This window comes from Dasypus novemcinctus, chromosome 8 (genome assembly GCF_030445035.2).
Source record: "Dasypus novemcinctus isolate mDasNov1 chromosome 8, mDasNov1.1.hap2, whole genome shotgun sequence".
Taxonomy (NCBI): Eukaryota; Metazoa; Chordata; class Mammalia; order Cingulata; family Dasypodidae; genus Dasypus; species Dasypus novemcinctus.
Window position 1 is genome coordinate 101580608 of NC_080680.1, and position 27089 is coordinate 101607696.

The following is a 27089-nucleotide window of genomic DNA, read 5'->3' on the forward strand; positions in this document are numbered from 1 at the left end:
AGGGGAGAGAAATAAATAAGAAATAAAAAATAAATCTTAAAAAAAAAAATAAATAAATTCTCATTATTTAAGCCAGTCCTGTGTGGTATTTGTGATAGTAGCCTGGCAAGGTGAGACAGGCTTTATGGACCATGAAACAAAACTCAGGATATTAAAGAAGTATTGTAGATTATACAGTCTCTGTACCAACTTCTCAACTCTGCCATTGTAGTACAAAAGCAACTATAAACAATATAGAAAAAGAAAATTTTGACTGTTGCAATAAACTTTTAATGGACACTGAAATTTGAGTGTTACATAATTCTCACTTTTTATGAAATAGTCTTTTTATTTTCATTTGTTTATGCCAAAAATTTTTAATGTCAAAACTATTGATATATCTAAGACTACACAAAGGTGAGGCAAGCAGTTTCTGGCCTGGTCTAGAGTTTGAGAAATCCTGCTTTAGAGCACCTAAATTAGGTTAGGAAGACAAGGGCAAGGAAAGAAAATGTGAAACTTCCACTAGTAGACATCAAAATGCCTCCAAAAATACTGTTTAGTTTGCTAAATGTTCCCAAAGCAATAACATTAGGTTGGTGCAAAAAGAATTGCAGTTTTGGACTGTGAATTTTAAATCATTATAAGTAAACTCAAACACATCTTTATTAATCAAAATAGGAACCAGTACAATCAACACATTGTTGTCAATGAGAAATAAGTTTGTGTATTCCTGTAGGGTAAAAATTGGTGCTTTGCAGTTCAACCAACTCTTGGAAAGCATTTTCTGCATACTACTGGTTGTGGAAGCATTTTCCCTGCATAAAGTTGTCAAGATGCTTGAAGAAGTAATGGTTGGCGAGAGGTCAGGTGAATGTAGTGTATGAGGCAGAACTTTGTAATCCAATTCATTCAACTTTTGTAGAGTTGGTTGTGCAATGTGCGGTTGGGTGAAGAATTGGGCCCTTTTTGTTGACCAATGTTAGCTGCAGGTATTACAGTTTTCAGTGCATCTCATTGATTTGCTGAGCATACTTCTCAGATGTAATGGTTTCACCCGGATTCAGAAAACTGTAGTGAATCAGACTGGCAGCAGACCACCAAAAAGTGACCATGGCCTTTTTTGGTGCAAGTTTGGTTTTGGAAAGTGCTTTGGAGCTTCTCCTAGGTCCAGCCACTGAGCTGGTCATTGCTGGTTGTTGTAGAAAATCCACTTTTCATTACATGTCACAATCTGATCAAGAAATGGTTCATAGTTGTTACATAGAATAAAAGAATACTTTAAAATGGTTTTTTTGATTTTCAGTCAGCTCATGAAGTACCCATTTTTCACCTCTCTAATTTGCTTCAAATGCTGAATGACCATAGAGCGGTAAAAGTTGAGTTCTTTGGCAACTTCTTGTATAGTTTAAGAGGATCAGCTTTGATGATTGCTCTCAATTATTCATTGTCAACTTCCGATGGCCAGCCACTACGCTGCTCTCATTTCCTTTGCAAAACTTCTTGAACCCCCATGGTGCTGACATTCATTAGCAGTTCCTGGGCCAAATACATTGTTGGTGTTTCAAGTTGTTTCTGCTGCTTTATGATCCATTTTGAACTTAAATGAGAAAATTGTTCAAATTTGCTTTTTGTTTAACATCATTTCCATAGTCTAAAATAAATATAAAATAAACAGCAAGTAATAAGTCATTAGCAAAAAAACAAACAGGAAATGCTCATTAAAATGATGTATAACATAACTACATTTATTTAAGAATGTATGCCAGTATCAAACAGCAAATTTCAACAATGCAAAACTGCGATTACTTTTGCACCAACCTAATACCATAAATGAGCTGACTTTCACAATGGGGATTTATTAACTTAAGAGTTTACAGTTCTGGGGCCATAAAAGGGTCCAAATCAAGGCATCATCAGACGTACTTTCTCCCCTAGCTGCAGCTGTGGGAGATCAGATACATGGCAGCATCCACTCATCTCTCCCCTCTCCTCTAGGCCGTGTCGCTTTCAGCTTCTGGCTCCTGGGGCCTCTCCCTCAGCTTCCAGGTTTCTCTCTGTCTCTGTAGCTTTTTATGTATCAGCAGCTTTTTATTCCTCCATTCATAAAGGACTCCAGTAAGAGAACTAAGACCCACCCTGGTCTATGCAATCTAATCAAAGTCCCTTAATGGAAATAATCTAACCTAAAGGTCCTACCTACAATAGATTTATATGCACAGTAAATAGCTTAACTTTGAGATTTTCTAGGATCCATAAAAAATTCAGACCATCACAAACACCAATAAATTGTCCAGCTCTGACAACTAAGGAAAATGCTAATTTCATAGTTACAGTGTTTCATAATTGTCTCTTTTGAGCATTTGGGTCACAGATATTCATTAGTAAGGGATTTGTTACATTAAATATGGTATGATCATACATAGTCATTACAAATGTTTGAGGTGTAGATGTTTGAACACTGAATTGGATGTTGGATAGTTTTACAAATTGTAATAATAATGCATAGTTCTTTTTGAAAAAGGAGTCCTTGTTTGTTAGAGAAATATTCAGAAATAATTATCCAGTGATGGTATCAAGAATTGAATTCATTTCAAAATTTGTTTCAAAATAAGAGAGTGGGAGGCTTGTAAATGAAGCAAATGACTGAGACTTGAAAACTAAACTGTGTAAACCATGTGATGGGCACATGGGGTTAGGAGTGTATTTTTTATACTTGTTACATTTAAAATTTTCCATAATTAATATCATTTATAAAAAAAATAATGACGTCTTAAGACAGATGTAGATGTGTTGATGTGGAACTATACTCATGCTGTATTGTTTACTAAAATAAATTCAGGTTTTAGAATAATATATACAAGGTGATTTATTTATGTTTCCCAATGCTTCTGTACCATATAGCCTCACACTATGTCAGTCTATGTCTCAGATGTCTTTCTAAAAGACAGTGTTGTCCTGCCTTGCCCATACTTAGACACTATTTGACTTTGCTAAAAAGGTATAACCCAAATCCCAAAAGATGACATTCAAGGTCCATCACAATATAGCCATACTTTATATTTCCTGGAACTCTTCATTCCACCCCCATTCCCAATACATCTTATACTTTACAGTGAAATAATTAAATGCACAGGATTTAAGGTTGTGAAGGCATACAGAAGTCAAAGTCTGGCCATGATACTGGCTGTGTGAATTGGACAAGTTCTTTTGACTCTCTGACCTTCAGCTAACTTATCTATAAAATAAGAATCCTAATAATACTTATCTCACATGGCTATTGTAGAATTTAGTGATTCAATACATGAAAAATGTTCAATGAATATTAGCTATCATTATTTTAAATAATTAAAATTATTTAGCCTCTTATTAACTTGTTCATTCAATAAATATTTATTGAGCAGGAACCATTTTAGACCCATTCCAAAATATTCACCATTCCACAAATGTGGCATGCACTTTCACAGTGTCATGTTGTATGAGCCAGTCAAAGGGTAATTGATGCAAAATACCAGAAATTGGTTCATTTTTATAAACGGTATTTATTTGGGATAGGAGCTTACAGATACCAGACCACAAAGCATAAGTTACTTCCTTCACCAAAGTTTATTTCCACCTGTTGGAGCAAGATGGCTGCCAACGTCTGTGAGGGTTCAGGCTTTCTGGGTTCCTCTGGGCTCAGCTCCTCTGTTTTTTCCACAAGGTCCGCTCTATACTATGAGGCTCTCTAGACTTTGCCTCTCTCCACAAGGTCAGCTGTAGACTATCAGGCGAATGGCTCTGTCTCTCTCCCTGGGGTTTCTTCTGTGTCTAAGGAACCATCTCTATTCCTCTGTGTTCTTCTCCTGGCTCAGGTCATCTCTTCCCGGGACTTGCTTCTCTTTCCTCTGTGTGCTGACTTCCTGGAGCTTCAGCCTAAGACTTCAGAATCAAACTTCAACATCAAAACTCCAACATCAGAAAATCCTCAACTCGGTCCTTTGCCATGCCTTTTATCTGTAAGTCCCTACCCACTAAGGGGCAGGGACTCAATGCCCTAAAGACATGGCCCAATCAAAGCCCTAATCATAACTCAATCATGCCCAGATACAGATCAGATTACAAACATAATCCGATATCTAGTTTTGGAATTTATAACCATATCAAACTGCTACACATGTCTTTTCTTGGAAAGTTTTAGTTTCATAGACTACACGATCCTTCCAATTTCTCTGTCTGGTAAACTCTATGACTTATCCTTAAAACTGAATTTATTCTTTTGTTCCAATACCACTACCAAATTACACATAACTCCTTTCCCCATACCACATGAACATTCTGCTCATTCCAGTTTGTGGTGGATTGAATTGTGTATCTCAATTTGGGCACATTTTTGGTCTTGGTCCACATTCTGGTGGACCATTGTAAATGAGATCTCTTTAAGTTGTTTATTTCAGTTAAGGGTGTGGCCTAAATAAAACAGAATGGGCTTTATTCCAGGTGATGAGAAACCTTTATAAGCAGGGTGAAAGTCAGCCAGAAAGCAGCCACAGAGAGCCTCCCGAAGCTGGAAGTCAGTGGAACCTGGAAAAGAAAGGAGAAGCCAGCAGAGGCTGACATGTGAATTGCCACATGACAGAAAAGCCAAGAACCAAGGATCCCTGGCCACCAGTCCTAGAAAGCTACAGTCTTCAGGGAAAAAGTAGTGTCTTGCCGGGCCCTCAATATTATACTTCTCCTAAACTCAAAACTGTGATGCTATAAATTCCTACAGTTTAAGCAATTCCTACAGTATTTGTTTTAGCAACTGGGAAATTGAAACACAGTTATAACCTGGCAGCATGACTGTTGTTTATATGTTGATCATTTTCCCTAGACTGTGGGATCCTTTAATGAAGAATGTGTTCAGTTTAACTTTGTATATTCAGAGGCTAGAATCTGGCTTGGTTAAAGTGGAGCATCAGTAATGTTTTATTTATTTATTTGAATAATAAATAATTAGACAGTTTCATTGGTCTTGATGGATTGGGCTTGTTTTCCTTAGACTAAGGATTAGTATAGCACTGGTTATAGCTGCATTGAATGAGTAGCCACTTATTCAAGCTAAGGGGGCTATGAAGTTCCCCCACCCTCATCTCATACCCTCAATCTATCCACAGGTGGCTGGAATCCCTTGTGCATGGATATGCCCTTTCATTAAATAGTTGGAAATTATATTTCAAAAAAATGCACCATGGACATCAAATATTAAAACAAAGAGATTTTAAACATTATAAAAACCAAGTTCACCATTTTTCAGATGGTCAAAGTGAATGTCAGTGAAGTACACTGACAAAGTTTCATAAGTTTCAGCTCATTCATTCCTTCAACAAATATGTTTTTCAGTCTGCAATGTGTGTGACTCTACCAGAAACTGGAGCTTGAACTGTGTTCCTTCAGTAAAATCATGTTCCTTCGATGCCTATTAATAGATCTTTTCTAGATTTGAAGAAGACACATTACTACCTAAATAGGGCAGCGTTTTCATAGAGCAGGAGGAACAGATAAGGAAAAATGATGTCTACAATTTCAAACATGGTTGACTCTACAATTTATTCTGAGATCAAACATCTAAATAATTTCTTGGTTGGTTTTAGGATTCCTATAATCTATTCCCATTTCCTTCTCTGATAGTGATTTAGGGAAATTATCTTAACACCCTTTCTATGCTTCTTTATGTTTATAGTGGTGAGATTATATACCAGTCAGGGTTCAATAACCTCTTTAGGTTACAAGAACAATTTCAGATCTGATGAGAGCTCTGGGCTTTCTTCCTATGAGAGAAAATTGCACACATGCAAACACACAAAAACACACACTTTTGATGAGTTCAAAGACTTTCCAATTTAGGAGGTCTATGCTTTCCAGATTAAAAACTCGTGGACTCAGGGGTCTCCAAAATCATTTTGTTTGTGTGTTTGTTTGTTTTTCAGTAATGAAATAAACTTTATTTTTAAAGACTTTTAGATTCACCAAAAAAATTACTCTGAAAATAAGGTAATTGCCATATAAGCCCCATACACAGTTTCCCTATTATTAACACCTTACATTAGTGTGGTACACTTGATACAATTGAAGAACCAAAATTGAAGCCTTGCTACAAATCAGTCTATAGTTTACATTATGGTTTACACTTTGTGCTGTACAGTCTTACAGGCCTTGACAAATGTATAAAGTCATCTGCCCATCGTTGCAGTATCATCCAGAACAATTCCAGTGCCCTCAAAGTGCCCTGTGTTCTACCTATTCATCCTTCCCTCTCCCTTCTGAACTCCTGGCAACTACTATCTTTATATCAGTGTCACAAGTTCTGTTAAAACAAGAAAGTAACTACAATAACAATAAATCTACTTTGGTCCGTGGTTATGCACCCCCCTTATGTTCATTCCTCAGTCTTGAAGGATTTGGGATGATGTCCATGCTGACTGCTTCAGGCTGTGAGAGGACTTAGATGTTATTGGGCAGATGGAAGGAATTATTCGGCTTGCAGTTATAGATACTCTTTGTTTTGGGGGATAGGACTTCTTCATTACCATGTTATTTTTGTTCAAGACATATTTTTTTCTGTTACAGCTTTTAGCCCTAGAGTGTTGTCAACAACTTGTAGTTCAACTTGTTGCTCTGCTTCGCTCAGGCTTAGGTCCAAAGGAAGATGTTCAACAAGCAGATATACATCCAGCCATGATGGCCTTGGAGTGGAGGGGGGAGGAGAAAGAAATGAGGACTCCAGTCATAGCACGATGAATGTCTCCTGCCTGCCTTGCTGGTTTTCACTCATCGAATTAGGACAAATTGGAACTTTCATAAACTGTGATATAAATCATTATCTCAAGTTAGCAGATGCAGTCGCACCAGGGTAGAGCACTGTTAATAACTCTGCTGGATTAGGACTGATTGGAACAATTTGAAACTTGTTTCTCTCAGCTTGATCAGCCTCATTGTAACCACAGCAATTATCCCATTTCACTTTCAATGGCTCAGCACAGACATGTTGCCGTTTTATACCCATCCTTCTTAATGAAGCCAGCTCAGACTTTTGTTCATTCGTCAAAGAGCTATCCTACACAAACAATAAATAACTCCACCCCTTGGAGTACAAGGTGGATGCCTGCAAGGCTGAGATTTCCAATGGGCTGGGCAAACACAATTCATTTGTTGGTTCCTTCATGGATGTGTTTATTTATTTCATTCTTTTATTTTTAAGCAGCTGCTCTGTGCAGAAAACTAAAATATAGGAGGCTAAATTGAATTAGACTGTATGGTATAAATGTTAAGAGTTTTGTGTTCAAACAGATCTGAGTTTAAATCCTGTCTACAATATTGATAGCTGTATGATGTTGAATGAGTTAAGAGCTGTCTCCAATCTTTTTCCTCCTTAAAATAGAAATAATATCATCTTCATAATATTGTTGTAAGCAATCATTGATATAATGGAAAGAAACAGTTTGGCCTATTTCCAGGATTATGGTAGAGAACCAATAAATTGTAGCCATTATTATCCTTAGAAGGGTTTTCTGCCTTAGGATATGTGTACCCTGTCAGGAGAGATACCAATAACACATGCACAGCAACAATCATAAGATCAGGAAGTTGAATAAGCACTCAAATTATGGGACAGCATTGCAACAGAGTTCATAGGAAAGTGCTCCTTCTTGGAGCTAAACTGAGTGGTAAAATAGTGATGGAGGCAGAGTCCATATGAGCAGGACCTTCAAGAATAGGGGAGAATGAATTTGACAAGTAAAGGATAAGGAAGAAAGTAAACATCAATAGAAGGAAAGGAGTAATCCAAAGACATCCTTCATTACTTTTACTGAAAACCCAGATGAAATATTAAGAGTAGAAATTTGCCAAGTATGGATCCCTTTAAAAATATCATATGCTTAGACTAGCTGCATTACTGTTCAGTTCATTATAAACAAGATTTTGATGAGTGTTTTGGTAAATACAAAGATAAATAAGACTCAATTACTTATTGAGCATCCTGTTCAATTAAGGAGACCAGATAAACTTCAGATTAGAAATTTATGCCAAAATGCAAACAAGGAGGCAATAATTGATGGGTGAAATTAGTGGAGCTCTTTTCCTTTCTACCCTGATTCCTACCCTTTATTTGTCTAATTTCCATTGAATATTATTTCCACAGAAAAGCCATTTCTGTTTTATACTGTCTTCTAAATCAAGTACTCCTAATTTTGATTTAATATCACAGTGCCTTTTAAAACACTTCTATAATCTATAATATATTTTATAGGAATATTTCATTTTTAGGAATTATTTCAGGTGATTATACACATACACACAGACTCACACACACATATGTACTAAAATAATCAATATTCCCAACACTGATATTGTCACTTTACAGGATAAGAAATAAAACTTCCCCCCAAAACTGAAACCCCCTATGTGCTTCTGTTATATTCCATTTCTCTATCGCATCCTCAGTCTCCACTCCCTGAGATAAGCAATATCCTGAATTTGGGTTCTTTCATTCTTTGCCTTTACCTACATAATCCAAAGTATTGTTTTAAGCTGCTTTTTACACTTTATGCAAAGATACTATTGTGTATTATCATCACACTTCCTTTGTCCTCTCACATAAGTTTCTGAGATGTAGCTATGGTCATAGACGTAATTTTAATTCCTTTATTTTTACTGTTGCATAGTATTTTATATGTGCGAACTTGGTTGTTTATGTAAAATTTTGTGTTTTTGCTTCTTTCACTAGAACTGAAGCACCATGATGATCTAAGGCATCCTCTTCTTAGCTCTGTGACCTCAGTGTTCTGCACAGTGTCTGGCACTGAGTAGATACTCAGTGACAATGCTAAATGAAAGAACATGACCATGAAGGAACAAGAAATTCATTGCATTATGTGAGTGATGGAGAGACAAGGAGCATTGAAGCTTCAACTTTCGCAGTGGTTTGGTTTTTGAGAGTTGGGTATGGGATAAAGAAAACTCACAAAAATAGGAAATTAAGGACATATGCTTGGAACACAGTCGTCTAGCATGGCATATGTAGGAAAGATAAACAGGAAATAAATCTGTATAAAATTTGTGGGACTCAGGTGATAAAGCTTGGGGATAGCATATAAAGGAGGTCTTCAGTTTTCCTAACAGTTTGCTTTAATGGCACCTGATTATCCACTGCATGTGCACTAGGTACAAGAAAAAGGGAGAAATCCCCCCCATAGGCCCATGTCAGTTGTGAAGACAAACTAAGCATTCCTAGTGCAATGGCACTTTACAATTAGAAGGAACCTTCAAAACCCGTAGTCCAGGGGAGCAGATGAGGCTCAAGCGGTTGAGCTCCACCTCTCACATGGGAGGTCCTGGTTCAGTTCTTCATGCCTTCTGAAAAAATAAAAACAATCAACAAGCAAAACAAACAAAAGAACTAACTCAGGGGAGTGGATGTGACTTGACACTGAGCGCAAGCTTCCCACATACAAGGTCCCAGTTTCATCCCTAGAATCTCAAAAAAAAAAAAAAAAACAAACAAACAAAAATCCCATAGTCCAGCTACTCTCCTAATACTTGAACCTATGTAACTAACTACCATCCCATTCCCATGTGGTCTCTGAGAGCTTGATATCTTCTGAGGAAACCACTTCTACCAGATCTGACTTTTAGAAATTTGTTTTGGTCATGAGTTGAATAATTATGATAATAACAAAAGCATTGTGCACTTTTAGGATGTATGCCATATGCCAAACACTAAGCTAAGTGTTTTCAATGAATTAGTATATTGATCCTCACAGTATTCCTATGAATAAACAGAGTAGATTTTCAAAAAGTGTTGAAGGAAGGAATACTAGTATTATTCCTATTTCATGAAATATAAAATATACTGAAAAGCTAAGAGTTGTACACAGCCACAAAGCTAGTAAAAAGCAAACTTTATCCAAAGCTCTTCCTGACTCAACATTAGGGGAACATGATCACAATAATATACAAGCCTCCCAAGGAGACAGTGTTTGCTTATAGCTGTTCCCTAGTGAGCGTACTAGTAGAAACTATTCCACTCTAATTTTTCTCTCTCAGGATGAAATTTAATATATTGGAAGATATTTAACTTTGACTTTATTGTGTGTCTCCTTACTTAATCCAGCATTCTCTGGCCAGTTGAAAACTTTCTCTTTAGGCATAGTTTACTGTATCCATGTTATCTTTGTGTCGGGTTTAGAAATGGCTAAGACAGAACTGAACTGAGCAGGGTTAATTAGAAATTGAAACACTCCAACAATAGTAGTCTATTTGGAGACTAGAATACTAGAAACATATTTTATCCCTGATGATGTAGTGTCCTTGCAAAAGCCCTTTCTGTTCTAAGTGTTTGCCCAAAAGCATTTGCTGATCTACAGCTTGAGGTAGGAAGTCTACCTTTATAAAAGCTGCACAACTAAAGCATATCACAGAAATCTTCTGTAAGAGTTACTGAATAGTTAGGGGCATAGAGGATGTGAGTGGAGGTTATTATGTCCAAGGACATGGGCTGAGATCACATTTATGTATGGGTTGCCATGGGAATGGAAATGAAGTGACCTGCCTCTTTGCCCCAAACTGGATCTCTCCCTGAGAAACTGAATGAAGAGGAGGCTTTGCATGATGCTCAAAAGAGTAAGGACCCATTAAATGGCCTTTTATTTTGCAGTTGGGATCCCAAGAAAGCTATGGTACCATGAACTGAGGAGGGATGGTTCATGTCAGTAGTATATCATACAGCATTATGGGATAACCAAGTAAATTGGAGTTGACAGCAATCAAAAACACCAGTGTGCAATTTATTGAAATGTTGATTTCTTGCTGCTTAAATGAACTAGAAGAATTATATTCAGAGGTAATTGTATGTGTTTATATGTATTAGAAGAAGAGATTTGATATGTAGCAAGCGTAATTGAGCAGCTATGCCTTAGGCCCATTTCTTCTTTCATCCAGCAGACTTTGAATGTCTTTTAATATAATCAAAAGAGCAGGCGCATTTTATCTACTGATGATGTATCATCCTTGCAAAAGCCCTTTCTGTTCTAAGTGTTTGCCCAAAAGTATTTGCCAATCAACAGCTTGGGGTTGGAAGTCTAACTTTTTAAAAGCTGTACCCTTAAGGTATGTCAAGAAATTTTATGTAAGAGTCACTGAATATTGAAGGGCATAGAGGATGTGAGTGGAGGTCATTATATCCAAGGTCATGGGCTAAAATTACCTTTATGTATCACTTTCATTTCACTTCTCTTTAAGACAGGAAGGCTAACTGTCAGGGAGAGTACCGGCCAAATGCAGAGACAAATTGCAAAGACTTGAAAAGGTGTTTTGCATTTTATTGTTTGTTTTTATTGGCTCCTGACACTCAAGAAAATCTGTCATTTCATTAGCAGGATATAAATTTAATGAACAGACAGCTTAGGGACTAAATCCCAGAGTTAACACATTAATGTATTAAAATGTACCGTTTGCAACAAAAGATTATAAGACAAAGAAACAGGAAATATGATCCCATCAAAAAGAAAAAGATAAAATCTCAGAAACCATCAATGAAGAAAACCAGACTTTGAACATATCAGATAAAGACTTTTTAATGATTGCCATCAATATGATCAAGGATATAAAAGAAAATTTGGAGGAAGAACTAAAGTGTATCAGGAAAATGAAGAATGAATAGTATGATAACCTCAATAAAGAGATAGAAAATTTTTAAATGGAGCCAAAAAAAAATATTAGAATTGAAGACCACAATACCAGAAATAAAAAAATTCCCTAGAAGATTTCAACAGCAGATTAGAGTTAGAGAAAGAATCAATGAATTGGAAGACAAGAAAATGAAATGATTAAGTCAGAGGAGGAAAAAGAACGAAAGAAAAAAAAAAACTGAACAGAGCCTAAATTAGCTGTGGGTGATCATCAAGCATACCAACATATGCATCATGGGTGTGCCATAAGGAGAAGGAAATGGTAAGGGGTAAAATGAATATTCAAAGAAATAAAAGCAGAACACTTCCCAAATTTAAGGAAAGATTTGAATGTACACATCCAAGAATTTGAACAAACCACGTATAGATAAACTTGAAGAGAACTACTCTCATACACACAGAGGTAACTGTTGAATGTCCAGAACAAGAAAACAGTTCTGAAACCTGCAAAATAGAAGGAGCATGTTATCTAAAAGGAAGGCCTGATAGGATTAAGTGCCTAGTTCTTATCAGAAACCATGAAGGCTAGAAAACATTGCTTATTGAAAATTTCATATCCAGCAAGACTCTCTTTCAAATATGAAGGAGAATGGGAGGAAGGTGGAGTGAAAGAGTATCATGATATTGGAATTCTGCTTCAAGGATTGCAAGTTGATATTTCTGTCATATAAACCTCAAATATGCAATGCACTTGTGTTGGTTTCTTAGTGACTGAGAATGCACATCTCTTCATGAATTGTGGGCACAAACCATGCTTTTAAGTTCCTATTAATATTTATGATGAGTTGACAAGCACCATCCACCACCTTTCTAAAGTGGCTATGAATTTCCTGTAGTTCCGGGGAAAATCACACTACATTCTGTCCCACTGTTTCTCAGACAAGTCCCGTGATGGGCAGAAAAGTGCCTATGCAAGGAATCTAAGAAGATGGGGAGGAAGCATACAGCTCTTGCCAGCCTATATATGATTACATAGGCCTGGAAGGACAAGGGAATAGACTACTGACAACAAGGCTGGCCAAGGCACACTGGTCAGAGCAGGCAGTGACTGACCTAAGGAAAGTAATTTAATTTGCTTAAAAGTAGATGTCATAATCACACATGTATATGATTGTTTTGTAAGTTCACGACTTCTGCAATAAAAATATGTATTTTTTAAAAAGTAGATGTCTAAGTGATGCTTAATACAGAAAGTACTAACTTCCCATTTTGTTCGGGCCATTGGCATGTGTTGTTAAAATTACTGCATATCTTCCCTCAGGTATCAAGTATACGCTATTCATATTGGTGCGTGTGTGTGAGTGAGTGGGTGCATGTGTGTCCCAAATCTTATTTTATTTTTTTCAGAATGTGATCATGTTTTGGATGGTACCTGAGCAGGGTTGCCTTTTTATTTATTAATAAATTACATAAATCATACCATATGTGTTTCATATTATAGTCTATATTTTTGCTTTTGTAGAGCTTTAAGGAAAAGTCAAATCTTCATATTATTAAAATTGTTTAAAAAAGGAATAATTGTCCAGTTGAAAAGTCAATGGGCTACCTTTAAAATAATATGAAATTTTCTTTCATTTCTGTGGAACAATGTACCAGCTGTCTATTCACCACAGTGATTTTGTGTGTAGGATAGGGAAGCAGTGAGGCTCTGGATGGGAAGACGTGCAGTGGCGAGTAATAAGAGGGACTCTGCATATTTATCTACTTCAGGAATGAAACTGCAAGTTGGGGCTTTTGTGAATAAAATTTAGTTGCCATATATAATTCTTTGAAAGACACATATGTGATCTATGAAAGAATTATAGCTTTCATTTTTTGAGAAGAAATATTTGCAAAAGATCTCTCCAAAGATAATGTGCTATGGATCTTTCTTGTGCTTCTCTCTATAATGAGGATAAACTGCTTTTTAAAAAAAAAAAAGTAACTGACTTGTTCATATTCAAATTCTTCGCTTTTCACAAGAGGATTGAGTTATAGAAATCAATCAATTAATTAATTAAAATTTAGAGATAAAAATGAGGGAAAGATTAAGACATTCCCAGATAAATAAAAACTGAGTGACAGTGTCACCACTGGACCTCCTACAAGCAATGCTTAAGGGACTTCTTCAGACTGAAAGGAAAGGCCACTAAACAGTGGTTGAAAGTTGAATAAAATAATAAAGCACTTGGAAAAGGTATATGGGTAACTATAAATGTCAACACTGTCATATTGTATTTTTTAGTATGCAAAGCTACTTTTAACTTCCTAAAAGTTCTGAAAGGAAAGTGCATAAAGTAGTGCTAAATATATGGTTTTGAACCTAAAATTCATAAAGATATGATTTGTAACAAATGCAACAAAAATGTGGGGGATGGAGGGGTTTAAGAATAGCACTTTTGAATGATATTGTAATTAAGTTGAACTAAACAAAGGTGATGGTTATAGATATAAGATGTTAAGTTTAATCCCCATGGTAACCACAAAGAAAATTTCTGAAAAATATATACAAAGGGAAATGAGAAGGGACTCCAAATGGTACATCTAAATTATATTTTCATGACTTCATCATGAAAGGAAAAAGACAACTTACAGAATGAGAGGTTGATCTGATTGATGTTTAATATCCAGAATATAAAAAGAAATCTTATAATTTAACAACTAAAGGATGACAAACCCAATTAAAATATGGGCAAAATCCTTGAATAGTATTTATCCAAAGAAGACATTCAAATGGCCAATAAGCATCTGAAAAAAAATACTAAACCTCATTAGCCATTGGGAAATGCAAATGAAAACCACAATGAGATACCATTTCACAACCACTAGGATGGCTACTAGTAAAAAATGGAAAATAACAAGTGTTGGAAAGGGTGTGGAAAAATCGGTACACCCTTTCTTGTTGGTGAAAATGTAAAATGGTACAGACACATTCTAAAACAATTTGGCAATTTTGCAGAAAGTTAAGCTTAGAATTCCCATAAGTCCTGGTATTCCCACTTCTAGGAATATATACAAAAGAACTGAAAGCAGGGACTTGAACAGATATTTTCACTGATGTTCACGATCTCATTATAAATTGTTGCCAAAAGATGGAAGCAACCTAAGAGCCCATCAACAGATAAATGGATAAACAAAATGTGATATTTACATGTAATCAAATATAATTCGGCTATAAAAAGGAATGACATTCTGATACATACAAAGCATGGATGGCCCTTGAAGACACCACATTGAATGAAATAAGCCAGAGACAAAAGGAAAAATACCGTATGATCTCATAGATATAAAACAATTAGACTTAGGGGATTCTTGTTGTCCTATTAGAGAATGTAGCAGAACTCCCCAGGATGGGAATTCAATATTCTTTTAGTTATTGAGTAGATTTCCACTCACCGAGACAATACCCCATGAACATTTGAACATAATCATATGCCTTATTATTATTCTAGCAATAGAAAAACTCTTACCATTGCTGTAAAGGCAGTGGTCACCAGAGGTTCTGCAGGATGGGAAAGGGAAGAGTGGGCGTAATATAAAGGCATTTTTGGGACATTGGAGTTGTCCTGCATGACATTGCACTGATGGATACAGGCCATTGTATATTTTGTCATAACCTACAAAATTATACGGGACAGAGTGTAAACTATAATGTAAACTGTAGTTCAGCGTTAGTAACAATGCTTCAGTGTGGATTCATCAATTGTAACAAATGTACCACACTAATGAAGGATGTTGTTAATGTGGGAAATTGTGGGAAAAAGAGGGGGTACAGTTTAAGGGAATCCCTTATGTTTTTTACGTAGCATTTATGTAATCTAAATCTCCTTTAAAAAATAATTTAAAAAATAAATGGTCATCACCAACAAAAAAATATTCAAATAAGCAAATGCATAGAGTCAGAAATTGTAATATAGGTTACCAAGGGGCCAAGGTGGGGTAGAGGCTATGAGTTGATGCTTAATTGATACAGAACTTTTGTTTGGATTGATGGAAAAGTTTTGATAATGGATGGTGATAAAGGTAGCACAACATTGTGAATGTAATTAACACCACTGAATTATATAATTGAATGTGGTTAAAAGAGGAAATTTTAGATTAGGTATATGCTACTAGAATAGTTTTTTAAAAACCCATATGATTTTACAGCAAAAACAGTGTACCCTAATGTAAGTTATGGACTATAATTAATAGTATAAATATAATAATATTATTTCATTAATTGTAACAAAGTTACTACCCTAATGCAGTATTAATAATATAGAAAACTATGTGTCCAGGGGGAGGTATATAGGAACTCTGTATTTTCTGCATAGTTTTTCTGTAAACCTTAAACTTCTCTTTAAAAATTACATTTTTTAATAAAGATAAAATTCTCAAAAAACAAAACAAAACAAAACATGGGCTTTGGAGCCAGAGGAACCTAAGGTAAAATCTATCTTCACTAATTACCAATTTTAAGACCAAATATTTTAGACTCTGGAAAACTCAGTGTCTTACTCTTTAAAATGGGAATAATTATATAACCATCTGGCATCATGAAAAATTAAAGATATTATTAAAATAAACATTTACTAGATCTTTTCATATGAAATGGGTCACTGGGTTAGCACCTGTAATCCATATAGGCTCCTCCACTTATGAGATGTCAACCCTTGTGAGGGTCACTGAACCCTTTCTAAGCTTTTACCTCATCTGTTAGATGGGAACAACTTATCTGACATATGCTGTAATGTTTACATGAGAAAATATTTATAAAGAAATATCACAGGGCCTGGCAATGGCAGTGTCTCAAGGAGAATTCCTATTTACATTTTAGAAATGGGCAAATGGAAGAATGAGGAGGTTAACCAACTCCCATGGCCAATAGTAAATAATCGGAAAAGCTTACTGGCGATAGGAGCAAACACACAAAAAAACATAATAAATAAGTAAATTATCTATAAGAATATGCAGTGTGTTTTGGAAAAGAAAAAAAAAATTAAATGAGTAGCATGAGATGGGATTGGGAGAGCTGAATGGGTGGGGAGAAGAAATGCAATTTTAAATGGTATGGTCAAAGTAGACCTAGATGAGAAGATGATATCTGAGCAAAACCTGGAAGATGGAAAGAGTGTGGGCCTTGTGCATAACTGATACAAGACAATGCCAGACAGAGGGGAATGTGGTAAGATGTGAGGATGCCAACCAATGTCTCCAGTATGGCCAGAACAGAATGAGTAGGGAGTAGAAGAGGTCAAGAAAGGGAGGGATGTCCAATGGACTTGTTGATCACCATAAAGATGACAATGTATACTTAGTGAAATGGGAGCCATGGCAGTATTTTATACAGAAGAGTGACTTTATCTCACGGTTTAAAAAAAAGTTGTCTTGCAAGTATACAAGCATAATACAGATATTCTTAACCATGACCACACTCAAGGAATAGAGGACTCCTGGTCTTTTCTTTGAAAAAGCATCTGTATTGTTTCATACACCTGCATGTGAATCTACAGTCATCTCAAACTAAGAAGTTTTAAAACATAAGAAAAACAAAAAAATAAAAAACTGACCCAAGTGCAACGGCAAATACCAAAAAAGAATGAAGGTCCAACAATGAGCCCTTGATACTAATGACTATGCTTGTGAGCCTGTGCATGTGAAATAAGAACAAGGCCTAGAGCTGCAGGGTGCCTAAGAGTTACCGCCTGACAGCCTCCATGTTTCTCAACTGTGGCCAGTCTCGAATCCAAACTCAGCGTGTAAATGTGTTGCCTTCCCCCCAGCGTGGGACATAACTCCCAGGGATGAGCCTCCCTGGCACCAAGGGATTACTACCAAGTACCAGCTGATGATGTAACTAGAAAATGACCTTGAATAAAAGAGTCAACTCGGACCAGCAGAATATCTCAGTCTACATATAATACCAGGAGTTAAAAATGCTTTTTGACCTGTATCAAGGGGGAAATGGAAAGGACAAATGAGTTTATATGGCTATGAGTCTCCAAAAAGAGCCAGGAGGTTATCAGAGAGGTTGCCCTTATGCACACCTCAGCAGAGTCCTAGAGACAGATAAAGTAGATACAACCCCAGGTACTGGTTCTTCTGAGGTCTATAGAGACCCACAGGTTCTATGGACATGGCAGATGGAGTTCAGTGCCATGTCAGTTGGGCCTTCTTTGGAGTTTGTGTTTCTGTGTGATGGAACTGGACTCAGATGTGATCTATTTTCACAAGCCTCTCCTGTTACTTTTACCAGAAGTATAGTTGGTGCTGGGGTTTAATATATACCCAGGGGACCTGAATCTCTGCACTGACCATATGATAGCCAGGCCCTGAGTCTCAACAGACTTCAGCTCCTACACTCTGGTTTATTGGACTTACCCCACTCAGCTAACATGGAGGTGAAGAAGGTCAACCATCACACCATGGAGCCAAGAGTGCCTACAACTGAAAGCAGGATTGCATCCAGCATCCATGTGGAATCTAAGCCCCCTCTTGATATAGATGTGGAGTGGACACAACCATTCCAAAGTCCACAGGATGGAGGAATAGAATATGGATTAGAGTGGACTTACTGATATTCTATTCATGAACTGTTGTGATTAGTAATCGAAGAAAATGTGGCATTGGTGTGAAGAAAGTGGCCACAGTGGCTGCTGGGTGTGGGGAATGGGAGGAAGAGATGAGATGTGGAGGCATTTTCAGGACTTGGAGTTGTCCTGGGTGATGTTGCAGGGACAGTTACCAGGCATTGTATGTCCTCCCATGGCCCACTGGGTGGACTATGGGAGAGTGTGGACTAAGATGTGGACCATCAACCATGATGTGCAGCGGTGCTCAGAGATGTATTCACCAAATGCAATGAATGTCTTATGATGATGGAGGAGATTGTTGCTATGGGGGCAGGAGTGGGGTGAAGGAGTTGGAGGGTATATGGGGACCTCATATTTTTTTAATGTAATATTAAAAAAAAAGACAAAAAAAAAGAAGAAGAACACACAGTGAATCGACACAGAAAGCAGGCATTGGGGGGGGGGGGCGGGGAGAGAATAAATAAAAAATAAATCTTAAAAAAAAAACCTGACACCCAGGACTCCTTTCTAGGACCTTCCCAATTGCAAGAAGCTGCTGGAGATAGAATCACGACTTAGCAGGAAGAGGACAGCAGAACTGAAGGAAAAGAGCTGGTCTAGAGATATGTTGTCCAATACTGAAGCCACATTTAGCTACTGAGCACTTGAAATTTGACTGATATGAGCATTAAGTATAAAAGACACAACCGATTTCAAAGACTCTGTAAGAAAAAAAAAAGACTAAAAATCCTACTAATATTTTTATATTGATTACATGTTGAAATTGCAATATCTTGGCTAGATGGAGCTAAATAAAACATTTTATTAAAGTTTAAAAATTTTTAAAAGCTTTTGGAAGATGAAATAAAGTAAACAATATGGTAAGTGATAAAGCAATTGAAAATGAAGAAGGCATGGGAAAAGGTGCAGGAGTGAACACAGATTCCATTTCAATATGCAATTAAAACAAAATGAAAGTGAAAATTGTGGCTACAAATCAGAATATGTGAATGTTGTAAACCTTACTAATAATAGCATATAAAAGGGAGAGGGAGGGGGAGAGAGAGAGAGAGAGAGAGAGAGAGAGAGAAATTGGTGCCCTGTGGAGTGCTAGCTTCTTCCTAGCAGGTAATCAATATATAGGTCTAAAATGGAAACGTATAACTCTTTTAATTTTTAAACACTTGAACAACATTAAATTCTTGTCTTTTTTCTTAATTCTAAAGAATTTTTAGATACTACTTTCTCATTGTGGTGAAGAGATATTTATTTGATATTTATCAGTACTTTAATGAACCTTTCAATATATTGTTCTTATTCAAGTCAAACTAAATTTAAACCACTTTACTTAAAGTAACTTTTATAATGGTAGCATATCTGTATTGTCTCTCTATTCATTTATAATTTTTTTTACATATTCCTTGAATGGATGTCTGAGTGATAAAATAATCACCAAATATTAATGGCAGCAGTTACTCTAGGAAGTGGACTTACAGGTGGCTTCTTCTTTCCTACTTCACACATTTCTGTAATGTGTGCTTTTCTTTTGTATTGATTATTTAATCACTTAAGATATTATTTTTTGTTTGTAAAGAATCATTCTGACTGCTCTGTTGAAGACAGACACTATGTTGACGCAGGTAGGAGGCTCTTGTAGGAATCCCAGTGAGAAATATTGGTGTCTTAATCAGGGCACTTGTTTTTTAAAAAATGGTGAGAAGCAGATGTGGCTCAAGCAGTTGAGCGTCCACTTTCCACCTCCACATGGGAGGTCTCAGGTTCGGTTCCCAGTGCCTCCTGAAAAAAACAAAAACAAAAAAAACAAAAACCAACTCAGGGAAGCTATGTGGCTCAGTGTTACCTCAAAAAAAAGAGGAGGGGTAAAATGTAGTGGATTCCAAGTATATTTTATAGGTTTATTTTATAATTTCCTCATCAATTGGGTATGGGATGTGAGATAAAGAGAGGAGCCCAAGATGACTTTATTTATTCTGGGGGAAGGGGGTCCAAAGTAACCAGAAGAATGGGATGACCAGTTCATGATGGGGAAGACTACGCTATGCTGTACTATACTGTTTAATAGAAGGTCTGGTATATGACAGTCGATGAATAAATGAATGTTAATTTTATTACTTCTGTTACTACTTTTGCTAGTACATATGTGATTTCCAATATTATTCAATTCTAGCACAAATATACTGTTTTAGTTTGCTAGGCTGCCAAAATGCTATATACCAGAAATGGGCTGGCTTTACAATTGAGACTTATATTTTCTTAAAAGTTTACAAATGAAGATAGTTAGATGATAGATAGGTAGATAGATAGATAGATAGATAGATAGATAGATAGGTAGATAGGTAGATAGATAGATAAAAATAAGTAAATGAACAAGCCTTTAAAACCCAGCTAAGAAAATTTGAATTTATTCTTTAGGAAATGATGTCCCTATCCTAAAATGTGTTTTTAACAGCATTATTGAAGTTTAATTGACAGCAATAAATTGTAACATAATTAAAGGTGCAATTTAATAAACTTTTCCATATGTATAAGACCACGAAACCATCATCATATTCAAGATAAGGAACACATACATAACCCCTGAAAGTTTTCTTGTGACTTTTTATAGTATCTTTTTCTTTCTAGACCTTAACCCTCTACCCACACCTAAGCAACCACTAATCTTCTTTCTGTCACTATAGATTAATTTGCATTTTCTAAGATTTAATATAAATGAATTGTACAGTATATATGCCTATTAGTCTGCTTCTTTCACTTGGCATAACTCTTTTGAGAGCCATCCATGTTGTTGGGTGCCTCAGTAGTTCATGTATTGTTATTGCTAAGTAGTATTTCATTAAATGGATAGACCATAATTTGTTTATCAATTCATCAAAGAAATTTGGGGTGTTTCCAGTTTGGGGCTATTACTAACAAAGCACACTGCTATGAGCATTTATGTAAAAATCTTTGTATGAGCATATGCCTTCCTTTCTATGGGATAAATGCCTAGGATTAAAATGGCTGCATTATATGGTAGGTATATGTTTAAAATTTTAAAAGACTACAAAATTGTTTTCCAAAGTGTTTTTTGCCAATTTATGTTCCCACCATCAGAATATAACAATTCTAGTTCCTCCACATCCTTGCCAAGAGTTAAATGATCAGTCTTTTAAGTTTAACCCTTCTACTAAGTTTTAAACGGAAGAGTGACAGTATCTCAGTGTGATTTTAATTTGCATTTCAGTAATGATCAAGGATGTTGAGCATCTTTTAATGTGCTTTTCTATAACTATAAATCTTTTATGCAGGATATGTTCAAATCTTTTGCATATTTTATAGGCTTTTTTTGCTTTCTTATGGAGTAACTTTATTTTGAAATAATTCCAAACTTACCTAAATGATATTTTTTTCAAGTGAAATCTCTGTTTGCTACAACTCTATAAATATATTCCTGATTTTTGTATGGCAATATTGAATATAGGAAACTTGATAAGTTATTTGTTCTACTAGCTATTTTATAGATTTCCCTGGATATTCTATGTAAATCAGAGATCTCTGGTCCTCTTCCTGTTAGTTTAAATAAAGTTTTATTGAAACATAGCCAAGCCAATTCATTTATGTATTGTCTATAGATGCTTTCAATTCTACAAGAGCAGATATGATTAGCTGTAGCAGAGCCCACTAACCAACAAAATCTAAAAGATTCACTCTGGCACTTTATAGAAAAAGTTCATTGAGTTCTGACAGATGAGACTGGAGGTTTATCAATTTTATTGATTTCATCAAAGAACCAGTTTTTGCTTTCACTGATTTTCTTGCTTGGTTCCCAGACCTCTAAGTAGTGTTCTACTTAAACTTCCTAGACCAGGGTTAAGAGTCAAACTGACCTACAGAGAGTGATACTTGGGTTTCCTAAAACAAGTATCTTCATCCTATCCAGATTGCCATGCTCTGAGGCCCACTAACAGAAACACTCCTTACATGTACACAGATTTTTTCAGTCAGCATTTTTGTGACTCCCTTTTTAATATGAATGGACAGAATAGGATCTCCAGGCTTATAAGAAAAGGCTCTAAATTGTAGAATATGAGCTAAAACAGACATCAAAACAAAATGGGTACACATATTTACACACATACGTGCACATTTAATTAGTATCCTTAGTAAGATAAAAGCATGTTCCATTAAAAAGTCAAAGAATGCATAAATAAAAAACTTTTGAGGAATAAAATAATCACAAATAATATATTTTTAAGAATTCAATAGCTGGGATGAAGATAAATGTGAGGAAATCCTTTAGAAAGTTAAATGAAAAGACAAAAATATAGGAAAAGGAGAGAAAAGAGAAAAAAATAGAAGCCAACTTTAGAAGCTCCTATATATGTATATATATATATAATATATATATATTATATATACACATAATAAGATTGGAAAACAGAGAAAAGAAAAACATAGAGGAAATTAATTGTCAAAGAAATAATATAGAAAAGTATCCAAGAACCAAAAGATCTATATTGAAGGTGTCCAACAACTCTCATCCCACACAGTGAAAAGATAACATAAAGATATATCTGGGCAAACTTCCAGGATGGCAAGAATTTTAAAAGTCCCTAAAATATTTCATTAAAAAGCATCATTCCTTTGTTCAATCTCCTCCCATATCCATATATAATGATCAACCATCAAATTAGCAATTGACAGCTTAAATAAATAATACCTTCAAAATTTAAAGGGAAAATGATTTCCAAAACAAGACAAATAGAATATACAGATAATTTATCATCATGGATGTAAATTGAATAAAAATATTTTTATCCTTTCAACATCTCAAAAAATCAGAAGCTAATTTTTTGCACTAAGCTACTGGAGGATGTGTTCCAATGATACAAAAGTATAAACCAAGAAAGAGAAGATACAGAATCTTGAACAACCAATTAAGAGAAACTAAGGCAATATCAAAATTATGAAGAAAAAGATACCCAGAAAACAGTCATGTATATCAAATTCCAGAATTGAACAAGACAAAGGACTTTAGAGAGGGACATTTCCAAATATACCCACAAATAAATACTGTGATGTTTGACCATAATGACAGGAGTTCTATTTCTGGTTTTGGTGGGAAATTTGAGACTGAAATAGTGATATTTGAAAAGTAAGGACTTTATCATTTCCTGGAAAAATAAAGCTTTTAAGAAAAAAAAATGTAATTATACTATAATACACCGCTAAGCTGTGAACTCCACACATATAGTGATATGATATAAAATGCCTCCATAATGTAACGCAGCTATTTGGGGAGATGAATATAGAGGAAGTAAGTATGTATTTACTGGGGAGACAAGAGGGTATGTTGGGAATGAATATAGAGGAAGTATGTATGTATTTACTGGGGAGACAAGAGGGTATGTTGGGAATGATTTAAGAGAACAAAATCCTCATCCTCCTTAGTAAAATGTCAGTACTTATTACCAAAAATAGAAAATGTTATAAGATAACATAAGAGGACTGTGGGAAGATGTGTCAGATTAGGCAGATAATACTCAGAACTCTCACAAAAACAACAGAGAAAGACCAAAAGCTGCCAAAGGGACCAGCTTTGAAGGTCAGCAGATAAGGACAGTGCTTCATAACTCCCAGGAGATGAGGGACACAGATATAAAAAAAGCCAAAACAAAGAAAAAACTGTGAGTTACTAAACCTACCAGCTTTCAGGAAGGGCTCCCCTTCCCCACCACTGAAATAGTTAGCAGGGGTAAAACCCCTGGCTCATTTCAGCTGACTGCAAGGGGAGCAGACATCTTCCTCCCATTTTCTCTTACAAGGGAAAAGAGAAGTGGAGTCAGAGGGGCTTTTCTTCAATGAATCTGGGTAGCAGAGCCCACTATGAATCTCAGCTCTGGCCAAATACAAAGGAAAACTGAGAGATACACCTCTGTGGAAAGGTGAACCAACAAATGCCATCCGCTGGCCAGTCTGGAAATTGTATGGACAAAAACTGCTTTTATTTTATTTTATTTTATTTTATTTTATTTTATTTTATTTTATTTTATTTTATTTTATTTTATTTTTTTGCCATTTTTTTTGTCCTTTATTTTTTTAATATTACATTCAAAAAATATGAGGTCCCCATATACCCTCTACCCTCTCATCCCACTCCTCCCCCATAACAACAATCTCCTCCATCATCCTGAGACATTCATTGTGTTTGGTGAATACCTCTCTGAGCACTGCTGCACCTCATGATCAATGGTCCACATCATAGCCCACACTTTCCCACAGTCCACCCAGTGGGCCATGGGAGGACATACAATGTCCAGTAACTGACGCTGCAGCATCACCCAGGACAGCTCCAAGTCCCGAAGATGCCTCCGCATCTCATCTCTTCCTCCCATTCCCTACCCCCAGCAACCACCCTGGCCACTTTCTCCACAACAATGCACATTTTCTTCGATTACTAATCACAATAGTTCATGAATAGAATATCAGTAAGTCCACTCTAATCCATATTCTATTCCTCCATCCTGTGGACTTTGGAATGGTTGTGTCCACTCCACATCTACATCAAGAGGAGGCTTAGATTCCACATGGATGCTGGATGCAATCCTCCTGCTTTCGTTCAACAATGGCAGCGGAGGAATACTGGTGTGGAGTGTTATTGACAGGGGGCACATGGTTGGCAGGGAGTTCTACAGGGCAAAAACTGCTTTTAAAGCCCTCTTTATCCCAGCCCTGGGAAAAAGTCTGTGCCCCATTAGTGAGTCCCTGGCATGATTTTGATAATTTAAGCTGGGCAATTTTAAAGACTTAGGATAAGTTGAACCAAATATCAAAGAAGAGCTGTAAAAAATAATAGGAAGGAGAGAGAAATTGGCTATCAGAGTAAATTTACCAGCATATCAGATGCCTAGACATCAGCAAAACATTACAAGCCATACTAGGAAACAGGAAAAGATGGTTTAGCTAAAAGAACAAACCAATACCCAGAAGAGATTCAGGATTTAAGTCAATTAATCAATGATAAACACAACTCTCCTAAATCAATTTATTTATTTATTTTTAAGATTTTTAAAATTTATTTCTCCCCCTTCCCCCTCCCCCATTGTCTGCTCTCTGTTTCTATTCACTGTGTGTTCTTCTGTGTCCATTTGCATTCTTCTCAGTGGCACCAGGAATCTGTGTCTCTTTTTGTTGCATCATCTTGCTATGTCAGCTCTCTGTGTGTGCAGTGCCACTCCTGGGCAGGCTATACGTTTTTTTCATGCAGGGTGGCTCTCTTTGCAGGGCACACTCCTTGCGCGTGGGGTTCCCCTATACGGGGGACACCCCAGCATGGCACAGCATTCCTTGCATGCATAAGCACTGCACATGGGTCAGCTCACCACATGGGTCAGGAGGCCCTAGGTTTGAACCCTGGACCTCCATTATGGTAGATGGATTCTCTATCAGTTGAGCCAAATCTGCTTCCCAATCAATTTAAATAATTGAAAGAAAATATGACAACAGAGATAAAGGGTATTAAGAAGATACTGGGTGAGCATAGAGAATAATTTGCAAGTCTTTAAAGAAAAGTAACAGAACTTATGGGAAGGTAAGACATGATAGATGAGATTAAAAATACATTAAAGGCATATCAGAGCAGATGTGAATTTCTTAAAGACAGAATTAGTGATTTTGAAGACAGAGCATCTGAACTGGAAAAGGCAAGCGAACAGACAGAGAAGAGAGTGGGAAAGAAAATGAAACAAAGTGTCAGGGTATTGAACGACAACTCAAAACACAAAAACATGTATTATCAGTATACCAGAAGGAGAATAAAATGGAAAAGGGCAGAAAGAATATTTGAGGAAATAATGATGGAAAACTTCCCTGAATTTATGAAAGATGTGAATATGACTATCCAAGAAGGACAATGCACCCCAATTAGAATAAAACTAAATAGACTTGCCCTGAGACGCCTACTATTCAGAATGACAAATATCGGAGAAAAAGAAAAGATTTTGAAAGTATCAAGAGAAAAGCAAAGCATCACATACAAGGAAACTTGATAAGATTAAATGCTGACCTCTCATCAGAAACCATGGAGAAGAGAAGAAAGTAATATGAAATATTTAAGGCTTTGAAAGAGAAAAACTGACAGGCAAGATTTCTGTATCTGACATAGCGGTTCTTCACAAATGAAGGGGAATTCAGTCTTCACAGACAAACAAAAATTGATAGATATGTTACAAAAAGACAAGAATTACAAGAGATACTAAAGGGAATGCTGCAGGCTGAAAGGAAAAATTAAGGGCAAGGGACTTGGAGAAGAGTGTTGAAATGGAGATTATTAGAAATGGTAAAAAAAAATAGACAATAATACAATATGACAATAGAAAGTCAAAGATCAAAATGGATGAAATAATTAGTGCCTTTACAGTTACAACATTGAATGTTAATGGCTTGAACTCCCCAATCAAAAGACACAAACTGATAGAATGGATAAAAAATATGAACCATCTATGTGTTGTCTGCAAGAGACTCACCTCAGACGTAAGAACACAACCAGTTTAAAAGTGAAGGGTCAGAAAAAGATTCCAAGCAAATAGTAACCAAAAAAAAAAAAAAACTGGAGTAATAATACTAATATCAGACAAAATATATTTTAAATGCAAACTCAGAAGGGATGAAGAAGGTCATTACATATTAATAAAAGGGGCAATTCTACCAGAAGAAATAGCTATTCCAAATATTTATGCATCTAATCACAGTGCACCAAGATACATGAGACACACACTGGCAAAGCTGAAGGGAGAAATAGATATCTACAATAATAGTTGGAGACTTCAATATAACACTCTCATTATTGGATAGAGCATCTGAACAG